The sequence below is a fragment of the Dromaius novaehollandiae genome, chromosome 12 (genome assembly GCF_036370855.1).
Source record: "Dromaius novaehollandiae isolate bDroNov1 chromosome 12, bDroNov1.hap1, whole genome shotgun sequence".
Lineage (NCBI taxonomy): Eukaryota > Metazoa > Chordata > Aves > Casuariiformes > Dromaiidae > Dromaius > Dromaius novaehollandiae.
Genome location: NC_088109.1, coordinates 3,418,372 through 3,430,868, shown reverse-complemented (window position 1 = coordinate 3,430,868; position 12,497 = coordinate 3,418,372). Strand labels below are relative to the sequence as shown.

Below are 12,497 nucleotides of genomic sequence, written 5' to 3'. Positions count from 1 at the left end.
GATCAATCACATTTGTTTTAGAAAGGCAAAAAGCTATGACTAGAAAATTGAAACGCAACTAGGAGAGGAGGAACGCAGAGGGAATTTTCATTCATCTTGTCAAAATTCAAACAATGGCAAGAAACTGAGGAAGGGCCAGAATCCAAAACTCCAGCTCTGAACTCCCTGACCAATGAGTCTGAGCTCAGACTTGCTCAATACTTCGAGCTACATGATAAATCCAGGCAGCTTTTACCACCTACAAAAAACAGAGTCCATCCTACATCTGGTCCCTCAGTCAATATAGCATTTATGATCCTCTTCAGCACTCAAAGCACCACAGTGCTTTGAAGACAAAGCTCCAAATTTTGCTATGACTTAAACTCAGGTTTTCCAGGGACTGGTTCCCATCACTGAGCGTGCTGCCCCGGGGCCACGGAAAGGACATTGCCTTGAAAACCTCAGAACAGCAGGAGAATTCAGCACAATCTCACAAACCGCATACCTGTGCACATTTAGGCTCCGTCATCTGGCACATGCTTTAACAGAACCAAATACCGGCCAGCATGATAACATCCACCAAAAAACCCCCTGCCATAAGAGACATCAGAGATGCTTTGAAGATGATGCAGGTCCTTGGGTCTCTGTACATGCACACAGCAACCACACAGCATATTCATGACACATACTGCTCATTGGCCACCAGCGAATCTTAGCCTGGAGGCCTGGGAATAGGTCCTTGCTTTAAGATGGTCTAAAATTTCATTGCCCTTCACTTCTCCTATGGACTTGTCATGGTGGTTCCTCAAGACTCTAGGCTATAAAACCACACACGGGAACACAAGAGGTACTTTGTGACTTTATCATCAGCATTTTACTATGTCGATGAGTGTATCTGCTGGACAACGATTAGTCACTGCCTCACACACACACTCCCAGCACTACAGCCACTAGCTCACATTTTAGCTGCAGCATGGGAAATCTTTGCTAGGGCTTAACCAAATCAAGACAGGATGGGGTAAGGGCAAGTTGAGCCAGGACAAGACAGATAGGCACATCAGCAGGTGGCCACAAGTTGCTACTGTCTCTAATTTTTTTTTCTTTTTAAAAGAACTTACCCCCCCCCAAAAAAAACCTCTTATCAGCATTGCTTGCTTCTATCCTCATCAGCCATCAACATTCCTTACACAGGCAAAACTGCCCCTGACATCTTCAGCAAAGAAAGCAGGTCAAGAACACCATCTCCTAGCTCCAACTTTCCATGCTTTCTCTACTCCAAACATCTGATATTTTTGTTCAAGTTTCCAAATTACTTGGCAAAATGTAGTCATTGCCTAGCTTCACTGAGCTCACTGGAGTTGAACTAAATTTGAATCTGGCTATTTAAGACACTGACTTCTCTCTGCAATCCATCCACTCCAGGAACAGCTGAAAACACTGAAACTATCGATTACTATATTGAAAACAAATTTCAAATGTGGTAGAAATGCATGTAGAATACTCAGAATTCAAAGTAATGTGCTAGGAAGACTAATAAAATAATTAGAATATAAAAAGTACAAAATGTATAAAGAAAGAAAAAGCTTTGACATTGGTCTCCGAAGTCCCTACCGTGTAGTTATGATGATTAATAGCATTAGGTGACTGCTGCTGGTAGTTGGTACCATGAAACACTTGGAATTCACTGCAACGCCACTATCCAAATTCTTGTACTTCAGAAATGACTTAGAAACACACCGATTTTGCAGTTTCTGCTGCTGCCAAAAAAAGTCTACTTCAGAAAAACTCTTTTATCTTCATTGTGGAATTGATCTTTCTAATGATTCTCCTACACAGGTCTGATTGATCAGCTCTGTTAACAGCAAGCCCTGCTGATGTTTTATAGAGTCGCCACAAAAACAGAAGAGGAATTACGAGTCCTGACACCCTCAGTAAGGGTGCTTTGCTATTCTCAGCTCTGCGGCCATACCGAACGAGCTGCAGCAGTAAGGAGCGCACACTCTCAACACAGTGCTTGCAGAGCAGGTCAGGCTGGCGTAGCTCTGGAAACGCTGTCAACACTCATCAAGTCCGTCCTTACCTTACAACACCATTCATGCTCCTGGGAGTTAGAGCTGCCCTGGACTGCAGAGAAGGGGGGAAAAAAGGCAACGTGCTAGGTATTACTGCTCACTCAAGTGAGTATTAAGAGTGTTTTGAAAACTCTCACAGTGTACATGTACTCTTCTATTTATGTGAGGTCTTTACTAAAGCCAGCAACTTGAGCTAATCCTAATCCCGCTATCGAAAATTTAAGAAGATTCTCCAGGAGCTACACAGTTTTATTATTCTACTAATAAAGTTTAATAAGGCATCTTAAACTAAAGATGTGAAGGGTGGTAAGCAAGGTTTTACTTATATTCGCTCTCATTGAACTCCTCCAGCAAATAACACGTTTAATACTGTACAGCCCTCTGTTTTAGATGGCACACTGATGCACTTAAAATTTGAATCCAGTGTTGCTATTGGCATGAATTCCTCCCCATTACATTGCAAAAAGCATAAAGGCTCAAGCCATCACGCGCTTGCCATCTCAGGAGATGTACCGAGTATTACATACCACGTGTCAGATTTAGCTACTGCGTGCGTTACTAGCAACCAAAATCTCATGCAATACGATAGTTGCCAAGGTAACTACTCTTCCAGAGGCAAGATGAAATCGAACTACAGTCTTTGTGCAGTCTCACTGAAGAGAACAGCTGCCCTGGGTAATTTAGGCACCCGTAAATCTGTTTTGTACCCTCAGCTCAAACGCACCTGTGCAAGGGCTGCCCAGTGACAGGACTGGTCCAAGCACAGATTCAGGAATTCAGGAGCATCCGCACCTTGCGGCCTTGGCTCCGACGGGGCTCCCTCTGCTCATGTGAGCATTACATGGTCCCAGCCTGCAAACCAGGAGCAAGGTTTACCTTGGAGAGGCCTACATAACTGTCTCTGCGACAGGTTGAGTAGCTGCAGAGCAACGCAAGTTTCTCTTGACAGGATAATTTGTGAGCTACAATGTGCCTGGAACCACTAAAATTGCACAAAATTATATTACCCACTTTATTTTCTGAAAACAATACAGAAACGGGGCTGAGATTATCTAGGCAGCTGAGGAGCACAGCCCTCTGTGCACCAACAGTAACAAGGCTGCAAAGGCAACATGCGAAGCAGCAAATACAGAGGATGTAACATGGTGTGACCGCCTCAGAGAATCACGCAGAACTTCCTCCCTTCGCACATACGGACGTGTCCCAGCAAGCTACCCCGCACGCACAACAGTTCGACTCTTCGGATAGAGATAAGCCAAGGCACCTCCATCAGCTTACGGCAAGAGGCATCTCAGCCAAGCAAAGAGACTGACTGGGGGTTTATTAGTGCAAATGTGTCTTCGAAACAGAGAAAGAGTCAAGGCTCTCAAAATTGGAGCACACAACCCCTAGCCCTATTTGAATCAAAATCTTCAAATAGTTCATTGTACCTAAGTACCAAGAAATCAAATACAGACCCGGAGTACATAAATATTTTCATAACAGCCAAAAGGATTTTACCAAAGTTAGGCTTTACGTGAGCTCTAAATCGCATAACAAAATCTATTTGCGAAGGACGTGACATTGTTATTGGTGTAAAAATATTAACTGTTTTTGTAAATTGTTATACTAGCCTCAGGAAACCTGCTTGAAAAATCTGTCTGTGATCGATGGGTTTAGACATTTGTTTTTTCTCATAACCACTGACAACTGGATATGAGAGAGATTTAAGATACAATTCACACAGGTTGTTCCATACTAAGAGCGAGGTGCGTGAGATACACAGCTAAACTGAGAATTTACCCAAGGCGTGAGAATTCATACATAAGCATAACTGCGGTTCCATAACTACCAAAAATCTGTGCTAGTCCTGTTCCTACTCTCCCTTCCTTGCATTCCCACAAAGCAACTAACCCTAATAATTCTCCACTGAAACAATCCTTAATAGTTAGATCATCTTTCATTGTAAAAACATTACTAAAGCAACTAAACTAGAACAACTGCATCTTAACAGAGCAACTGAAATGACATAGTGACACGTCAGAGAGGTAAAATTTATAGCAATAAAATAATGGCAAGGAAAAAAGATCAAAACCAAACCCTAGTATCCCAGCAGGAAGTCAGAAGAAGCCTAAAATCCAAACCACATACTCCACTTCTAAAGATTCACAAGCCACAATGGAGGCTATCGGCTGCTTCCTTGACATCTGTGAAGTTAATGAATGTTTCTAGCTAAATGATAATACTCCACGTTGCTCTAACTGAAAATATGGCCAGCATCATCATCTGGGCCAAAATTCACCTTCACCCCAACCCTTCTTGACACTGCAGAATAGATCCCCTGTGACTGAAACTCTTCTACTCTTATCTTTAGCCCTTGTTGGCAATAGCTCGATCCATGAGCAGCACTCCACCTTTCATGAAGCCTGTTGTTGATGTTTTGCACAGACTGGCTGACTTGCACCCATTTGCCTCATTCACCCCCTTTTCCACCACACTGTCTTTTTTATTAAAAAAAAAAAAAAAAAAAAAAAAAAAAAAAAAAAGTCCACTAGTCCAGCCTCAGTCTATGGCCCTGGCAAAATGTGGTGCAATAAATCAATAAATCTAAGAAATTGGTACAACTAAGAAAAGCTCGAAAGCTGATTTAATAGCATGAGCCAGATCTTCATTCTTTATGACAGGAGAAGGCACATGACCCAGCAGCTGTAATCCTAAAAAAACCCAATTGTTTAAAACTTATCGATCATTAAACCATTCAAGAATAAAAGTAATCTCAACTGACAAGGTAATGCCAAATCAAATGTCCATCTTGAATATTTAAAATGCTTCTGCAGTTCTGTTCACAGATTAACACATATGCCTACAAAGAGCAAATAACACAATGAGACAATCATTTATCCAAACTAAAAGTGCCTGTGTATAAATAAAAATTACAAGGGCATGCATTGATCCATATATTAATCAGATTCATAACAATAGACCAATTTTTCTCTCTGGGGTGTGAAGAACAAGGTTATGAATCACAACGTGAATACTTAAAGATCACACTTGAATAACCTAATTGAGTACACTGATAGGATTAAAAGAAACAATCAAAATCTGTACTGTAGTTAGATTTCATCCTTTAAAATACAGCTCTGTGACATAACTTTAATAAATTGAGTTAAAAAAAAAAGTGTTACCTTATTAACATTATGAACTTTCTCTGCCGATTTTCTCCAAGCCTTATTGCTTCATTTGACTACAAATACATGCAATTACACAGAAAAATATCTGGTTTTAATGAGAGTTTTGATTCTCATTTGTTACAAGTCACATAAAAACATATGTTATAAATTTACTGCCTTACACTGGAACTAGAGTTTTGTTACATGTGAGAAGTGTTCAGCCAATCTTTAAATATTTATCTTTGAATTCCCCTGGTTGCATGTACTTGGGAATGTTTTCATAAATACATCAATAACTGTCTTGTACAGCTCATTAAGGAAGCTTTTTATCCTTTAGTGTAATAGTTCAGTTTACAGTTGCCAGTGAATCATTTTTATGGACCTCCATTAAGCATGCCCTTCAAACTGCAATTATTTGTCAAATTTTGTATATATGGGAGCAGTCACCAGGGAAACCATGAATGCTGAGAAAATGCATAAACATTTGGAACCAGAAATTCGCCAGCAGCATATTCTCTCCTCTAACACCAATTCCACAGCGTATGAGATGCACTTAATAAAAAACCTACGCAAACAGGGAAGACTGTCCAAAGCGTGGTGGGGGGATACTGGCTTACTTTAACCAAGACTTGACTTCTTGCATTTCCCGCTCAAACCTGATGTCGGTCTTTTGCTGAGGTTCCAGGACATCATGCTCTCACTTGTTTAGTTTTACTGCCTCCCCCGTGGTCCCCCGTGGCTACGACTGACAGGTGACTTCCACCACAGCAGAATGCTACAGCCATACCCCTTGTCCAGCCCAAAGCAAAAAACACCAGAAAACTTCTCTTATGGAGAAAATTTGGCTTAGAGAGATGTTGCCCTTCAAACTAATATGCCAAACATTTTTATTTTCCAGAATTTAGCAAAATACAGACTCAGAAAAGCATGTTTCTAAGTATCAATCCTGCAGCAGAATAGAAGTTTGGAGGTTTTTTTAAATTATTTTTTAATGCTTTAAGTATGGATATGTGGCGAAAACCCTAAAGTGCTTCTCTGAAGAATTAGCTTCCTGGAAACCTTCACAAGCATCCTATTATAGTAGGTGTGAAGTGCAATTGAACTCATGGCAAATTCTCCCCAAATCTGGTTGTGTAATTCAGGTTTTGACAAATATTTTTGTTATCTGCCAGGTCAGTGTGAATTCAGTCACAACAATTGAATAATAGGTTTGAAAAACTGCCCTTGGATATTCAGGTTTCTCAGATTTGCATCAGAATCTAACCTGGGTACATCTCTGGGATGTTTAGTAGTGAACACAAGAATCTGCTGGGCAGAATTGGCTTCAGTCTCAGGAAAAAATTCCCACTGCCTAAGGTGAGGGATTGTTGAGAGCAGAAAAATATGGGCAACTGGTTCTGTGACCTGCAAATTCAGCCCTGCCAGTCTTTCTCTCTTCCCAGCAATGACTGCAGCGAAGGCTGGTGCACACTTTCTCTGCACCAAGCATAACCCTGGGCTGAGCATGCTCTGTCCAGGCTGGAAACATCAGTGTTTGAATTTCTCCTCTTTGGTGGCATTATTTGACCTTCGAGAGAGGAAAAATCCCATCTGTGGGAAGACCAGTGGAGGTATATAGCTGCATCCCAGCTGGGAAAGTTACTCTGTCTTTCAGTAGGGGTTGCAAAATGCCCATTCTCCCTACACTAGGCCGAGGTGCCAGCTATGAAGACCACTGAGAAGATCCTGTAGGTTTCATAGCAGTCCCTCAGACAGAGACAAATACATGGATTGGATTTTACTGATGGCAAAATCTCACCTGCCTCAAAATGGCCACTGACATGATTTTAATCAGTACTTTACCAAAGCCATATCCTTAAAATTGATAGCAGAGCAGTAACAAATCTTCAGTATACACACAGAGCAGTGTTTCCGCTTTCCAGACTAGGAATCCTGCTCTCAGAGATACCATGTACATGCACGGGCACCTGTTCGCTGAAGTCACTGTCAAGCTATTAAGACAACTACATGCTTTATTCAAATATTGCCAATGACATCTGTCGGTACATGCCAAAAAGATGTCACACAGTCTTCCTATCATACATTCAGTCCATAAGGACAACTCAGCACAGATACCACAAAATTAGAGGAAAGGCAGGTAACCTAGTAACATCCATGCCTCTGACATTTCGTCGGGCTGGTAGAGAAAGCTTAATCTACTGTTCTTAAATGCCAGCATGACTAGTTACATTACAATGAGCGGAAAAGGATATGCAGCAGGTTTACACCTCTAGCCCATTGCATTAACAGTCATGGGCGCCCACACAAGCACTCTGTAAGGGAAACGTATGGCAAACAAGAGCACCCAAGGTTACACTCCGTTGGCCCATCTAGAGAAGACAGATGACAATAATATATAATGCAAGGTAAACAGAAGGAAATAGAAAGAATTGCAGCCGACTTTTTTCCCAAGCAGACAGTTCTCTTGCTGCCAAGAGCAGGCAGTGATAGAAGTTAGTGACTTACCAGCATCCAGAGAGAGCTGAGCTATAAGGATAAATTAGACTAACATGATTAATCGACTGATTTGTGTATTCTGTTGAAATAATTTGTGTATTCACATATTATGAATTAAATATTTCATGGCCAAATTTCTCCTCCTAAAAGGACTGCGGGTCACAAGAAATTAATATACCTTGTCTATTGTTGTTATTCTGCATGCATTTCTGAATGTCAGCTTCAAAACAAAGTGCTCTTGTAACACTACAGAATACACTGAAACACATACGGATGTGCCTGTTGTAGTTTCTGTCACCACTGAGCATCACATACTGCATTTCTCTGAGTATCAGAACAACCTGTGACTAAGGTTATAAATACCAAAGGGTGTTCATAATGATTTTCCTCTTACTGCAAAACACACTGTGATTAAATTGTACTGTGTGCTTATGTTATAAAACTAGATACAGGACACTAATGATCAGTTAGCTCTAAGGTAAAATAGGTAAAATACTATCAACATTTTTAGCAGCACTGGGGAATGACAGCAGGATTTTTATTCAGTTTTTATTCAGTTACAAGAGTGATGGACGTGGTGGCTGGTGCTAGCTGCAGTGTGCAGACACTGCAGCGTACTTCCTTCACTCTGATGTTACTGATAAGATTTTACTGCTCCTCACATTTTCACGAAGGCAGTGTTGATGGATAATAAAAGGCAAAACTGGAAAACAAAGGAAGAAGCTCATACAAAAGTGAAACAAAAACTACCTCCTTGCCTTCCAAGTTTTTTCATTTGATTTGGTCATTTCAGGCTTTGTCTAAAAAGAGTTTGCTTTTCCCCGCCCCCCCAGGAAAATAGGTGTAGACTAGGAAAATAGGTCATGTCCAAAGAGAACTAGCTTGTTTTTAAACACTCCTTGGCATCCAGTGTTGCCACAGGTTATATTTTTTAAAATACATGGTTGTCATACTTGATCGGGTGGATAAAGGGACTTTAAGTTGTAACACAGACTCTCCATAACTGTGCAAATTGACTTGTCTTGAATATCGTAACAGGTTTTTTTAAGCACCATATGCTTTGAGGTATCAACAAGAAGCGATACCCATTACTGACAACTGCTGCCAATAGAAGGCTTTTCTGCAGCATGAATAGGATCTCGTACAGCATTATAAAAATCTTACCTGCTTTACAAAATTCTAGCAGCATTTCAAAGCGCCGCAACGTGGCTTTCACGGCCACAACTCTGTAGCCTTGCACAGGAGGAGGCAGGGAACTCTTTCTCAAACTCTGAAATGGAGCAACGACCCAGCACAGCAACGGTGTTTATCCAGAGAGCCTGATGAAAGTGATAGGCAGGAGCATGCAGCGTTGCAGCCCACTGAAGTCCGGATGCTCAAGTAGATGCTCAAGCAGTTGGTAGCAGCATGTTGGCAATGTCGCAAGGCCACAGGCCAGATCTGGAAAAACATTCAAAACTCAGTGTCCCAGCAACGCACAGGGACGGAGAGCAAGCGCTTTTTGGGCAAGCCAGATATATTGCAGGGACAGAGGGGAGTAAGGAAGTGGTTTGTATTTCATATTTTAATGTTTTCTGAAGTGTACTTATCTATAACTTGAAATTCTTCTCCACATCATTTGCACTTTGTCCAACTCTGGTTGGAATGTTATTTCCAGGACAGAAATTTAGTCTTTACATGCATCTAGGGGAAAAAAAAAATTTTTATTTATATATATATATATATATATATATATATATATATATAAAAGGTTTTTTTTTTAAAAAAAATATATATATATATATAAATATAAAAATAACATTATTTATCTGCCATAAGCTCCTTTCATAGCAAATCAAATTCAAAGCTGTCCACAAATTTGAGGAACGCATTATTTATCAGTCTTACACATCCTTTTGCTAAGGAATAGTGTTTACAGATGGTTCACAGCGTATAGGAGGAAAAACTCTTCCTGAACAAAGGTACATTTTCCCACCATTAATTTTATCACCTGAGAGACAAGGTCACGAGAACACTGTTCTGCAGTGTCGAAGCTGCATGTTTACCTAGAAAGAGGCTCAAATCCAACCTCTACCCGGGTGTTTAGGCAAGTATTTCCAGGAAGCAGTGGCAAGGGCTGGAGAGTGGAAGAGCAGGTAGCACCCCCATGACCACCACTGCTAGCGAGGTCTTGCCAAAGGAGCTCTAAGCAATGCTGCTCTTCCTAGATTGCCATCACTAATGCCCATAGAGCAATGTAGAAGGTGACAGCAACAGAAAGTCTTGTCCAAAGCTGTTTTTATTGATTAGGCTCAAAGTCCCATTAACTCACAGACCTGGTACCTAGGCGATTTCCACAAGGAACGTGTCACAGTCGCGTCACCACTTAACAGCTCTCCACCACTTCTCTTAAAATAAAGTTCCTTTCCCAACTGATTTTTCTTTTTAATAGACCTCTGTTTTAGTGGGTTTTTTTTTTTTTGGGGGGGGGGGGGTTGAAGCTCTTTAACTACTTTGGGCAGGGTGAATAAGGAGAGGGGGTGTTTTTTTCATTGGTTTTATTTGCTTTGGCTATGTATCAAATTGCTGGCAAGTTTACTTTAAGACCTATGTAGAGCATGTGCTGTGGCAATTATTGCAGTGACAAACTCTCTAACACCTAAGAAACCTCCAAAGTAAATACTCGGGCTCCATAAACACATGCCTCTTTCCACATCTGAAGCTGTGCCAGTCAAACAAGAGCCACCCTGTCGGCTTTCCCTTACCTCGAGTTTCTGGTCACAATAATTGCTCAGTCTCAGGTATATAAGATCTTCTAGACGAGTTAAGAGAACAAAGCATCACTTTTGGGGTTGGTGTACTACACAGGCTGTTCCAGAGACTTCATATACCAGTGTCAGTGTGAAATAAGTTGCCGCACAGGCATGCAAGCAAAATTGATGCATTTGTGTACAGCCTCCACATTATTTTCCACAGCTATCCGAAATTGAAATGTCATATACAGAGACTTGTTCTTTATTGCTTAATTCATCACTTCCACAGCTGCAATTCCTAGCATAGCTGGTGACACTATATAAAGTAACCTATCACACACGCCCCAAAAACCAGCAGCAGGACAGTTCTGTTTTGTTTCACTAAAATTATGAAGCTTAAATGATCCTTATTATATCCTTTTCTTCAACAGTTGCACTGCGTCTGAGAAACCCTTTATTCCTCACACTATGCAAAATGATTAATGTACTTGCTACACCACAAAGAGTTGTATTGAAAACTACAGGTTGCACTGGTACGAGCACTTAGTTACCAGGTAGGTCCTTGCAGCCTTAAATTCACTTCAATCCTACAGCTCTACTGCACAGAAACCAGTCCAGCAGTGGTGTGACCTAATAGGTAGTTTTGAGTAACACCCACCCAAAATATTTATTATTAGGACCCACTAGTTTAATGCAAAAACCATTATCTAGAAGTTTTAATCTTTCTCTGTAGACTGAAGATTTGACAGGAGCCTGAAAAGGCTGCAAAACACCTGAAATTGAATTGAATCTTAAAAGCAGAGGTATATAGCACAACACAGGAACAAATTCAGGACCGTAGGTACAACCAGATAAACAATGCTACTTTATGATAACCTGGACAGAAACCAAATAAAACAAAGCAGATATTAGATATGGCTTCATATTTCTCTAAGATTAACCAGACTTTGGGTTTTTTATGACAAAGTGTTCTGCTGCAAAAAAATTGTATTTTTTTTGCCTGGAAAGTGTATAATATCAGCCAAACTATGCGAATGTAAGGTTTCTCTACGATGTGCCATGACAGAAATTTTATGTTGCATTTACCGTCACCTTATGATTCCTCCACTTTGAAATTTCAATGAAGTAATGCTCACTTGGAAAGTGACTGCTTTTTAAAATAGCCAAGTACCAACACTTCTATGGAAGCAAAGCAACACGGTTTTAATTCAATGCAGATTTGGCTTCTTGACAATCTGCTGCTTTTCAATAAGCAGAAAAATAAATTAGTCATGTGCGGCACTTTGGAAGCAGAAACACTCGTTCTAAAACCGAGAGCCATTAATAAGCATTCACAGCCTTACAAATGAATAATTGTAGGGAATCCAAACGTTGGCCCGAATTTCCAGTTTAAATTTAAACACATAATTTAGTTAACAAATTTACTAGAAGACAGGACACAACAAATTCAGAGAAACAAATTCACAGAAAAATACATATTAGAAGATGCATTTTGAATGTGTCAAACTTTTTTAGTTAACTTTTCCATATTTCCCCCTATAACACAGACCAAATTAATGCCTTGTGTTGCTTTCAGAGCCAAGCTTTTCTCCTCACATGAGGTATTTCAGGTTTACGCTTGCGTGACAAAAACCTCTACTTGTTTCATTGACTTGAACAAAGTTACCCTAGGAATGAATCTGATGTTTCATTTTAACATCAGAAAGAAATCTGAGGTAAAAACAACATGCATTAATAATGAGAATCAAAACCAATATTTTAATCCAGAGTATTTTTAAGGGATGTGAATTCTTCCTACATAATCACTCTGTTCTGTTTCAACTGAATTTGCTGGGTTTTTTCACTTACTAATCCTCGTGGGCAGGCAATTTTGCTATCTCCTGACAGAGTTGTTATAAATCCAAAATCTAGATAATCCAGAAATAGGCGAACCGATCCATGCATTCACCTACTCCATAACGCTGTTAGAGTTTACCTAATTAAACGCTTTGTGACTGTCTTAATCACCCTCCTGTCAATACAGCATGGTTCCTGGAAAACTATCTGCTACTGCTTTCTTCCATCAATTC

General features: G+C 40.3%; 1 long non-coding RNA gene across 1 annotated transcript in view; it reads right to left on the bottom strand.

Moving 5' to 3' along the window:
• The window catches only part of LOC135329581 (uncharacterized), a 29,492-nt gene extending 20,119 nt beyond the window's left edge, over positions 1 to 9,373 (bottom strand). The window contains exon 1 of the long non-coding RNA XR_010391141.1: positions 8,861 to 9,373. This is a non-coding gene — a long non-coding RNA (uncharacterized LOC135329581). The remainder of the gene's footprint in view (positions 1 to 8,860) is intronic.
• Positions 9,374 to 12,497: the final 3,124 nt, after the last annotated feature.